The sequence below is a fragment of the Phocoena phocoena genome, chromosome 8 (assembly GCF_963924675.1).
Source record: "Phocoena phocoena chromosome 8, mPhoPho1.1, whole genome shotgun sequence".
NCBI classification, from domain to species: Eukaryota; Metazoa; Chordata; class Mammalia; order Artiodactyla; family Phocoenidae; genus Phocoena; species Phocoena phocoena.
In genome coordinates, this window is record NC_089226.1 from 25,159,320 (window position 1) to 25,161,176 (window position 1,857).

Below are 1,857 nucleotides of genomic sequence, written 5' to 3' on the forward strand. Positions count from 1 at the left end.
TCTGTGACTGGAGATAAAGACAGATCTCCCAAATGAGAAGGGTAGCAGGTGACCACCGTTGGAACAAAAAATATTACAAAGCAAATGAGATAATACGGTATCCCTTCCTTTCTCCCTTCATCACTTCTTCCATTCCTCCCTTTATTTCTTTCATCTGTTTCTTCCTTTCTCTCTTCTTTCCTTTCTTATTTTTTTCTGTTCCTTTTTCCTTTCTTCCATTCCCCAAACTTGCTATACTTCCTGAAGCATTAATTTCCACCCTTCCTAGCTAACTTCTATTTATTCTTCAGGTATTCTTTGTTTTTCTGGGAAGCTTCCTCTTGTAGGCTTTTCCTGATCTCTCAAATTTTGAGCGTGATGCCCTTCCCGTGTTCTCCCATAACACACTCATGACCTTCATTGTTGCACTTATCACCCTGATACAAATTGTCTTCAACAATTAATAGAATGTAAGCCTGGGGGCATGGAAAGTCCATGTCTTGTTCACTGCTTTATCCCCAGAGCCCATTCTAGTGCCTGGAACATAGTGGGCGCTCCAATTCTGTTGAATGAATGAATAAATAAATATTCAGGCACCGTGCTAGGCAGCATAGATACAAAGATAAATAAGACAAAGCTTTAGGCTCTCAAGGAATTAGAAGTCTTGTAGGGGGGGTAGATAGGCAATCAAATAACTGCAGTTCTGTGTATAAGAACAAGCAACAGGGCTTCCCTGGTGGCACAGTAGTTGAGAGTCCGCCTGCCGATGCAGGGGACGCGGGTTCGTGCCCCGGTCCGGGAGGATCCCACGTGCCGCGGAGCGGCTGGGCCCGTGAGTCATGGCCGCTGAGCCTGCGCGTCCGGAGCCTGTGCTCCGCAACGGGAGAGGCCACAACAGTGAGAGGCCCACGTACAGGAAAAAAAAAAAAAAAAGAAAAAAAAAAAAAAGAACAAGCAACAGAAATCTGTTCAAAATGCAAATGCATATAGAGAAAAGAGTTTGGGTCAAAGAAAGTTGTACAAGAGATAGATAAACTGGATGTTATGGATGAGCAGGAATGTGTCAATCTGAGAAAAGCAAAGGACATGCCAGACAGAGCATCAGCATATTTATTCAACAAGTATTTATTGAGCCCTTACTATGTGTCAAGCACTCTTGTAGGTATGGAGGGTATAACAGGCACATCGGAAAACATGCCCCCCTGGAAATCCTTTCCCACCCCCTGCAGAAGTCTCCTTTCTGTCTGACCCATGCCATCCTGTGTCTCTGCAGCTCTTATGCAAATGTAGGTATTTACTGCATATGAAATCTTACAGGGAAATTGCTTTTCTTTGATCCAAGACAACAAGGTCTTGGCTGTTTTTGTGCTGAGGAGGGTGTGAGGGTTTATATTTCTCAGTGTTTTGATCAAAGCTGTTACATGAGAACACCCTGGAAATGTAATCTCAGTTCTCCAAGGCACCAATTGGGCCTCACCATCTGTCTCAGGCCACAATCTGACTGAGGACTATCTTTGGCTGAACACCCTTGCATGGGTGAAATATTAACACAAGCATATGCCAAATAGAATAACAAAGTAAGAAAAAATGTAAATGAAATAAAGCCTAGAAGAAGTTTCATAAATCAAAGCACACCATTACACAGAGCTTTTATGGAAACAATCAGTAAAAAGAAATACAGGGTTACATGTGGTGAAAGAGAAACCATTAAGGAGGTTGTTTCATGATGAAACTGGAATTTCCATTTGCAGCAGGGTTTGGACCTATTTATACAGAGAGCTAGAAAGGAAATTATCTTCTTTATTGTTAAAAAGTGTTGTACTAATTTACCAGAGTAATTCAACTTGATATAGACAAGCCCTCTTGTCCAGGTGATTG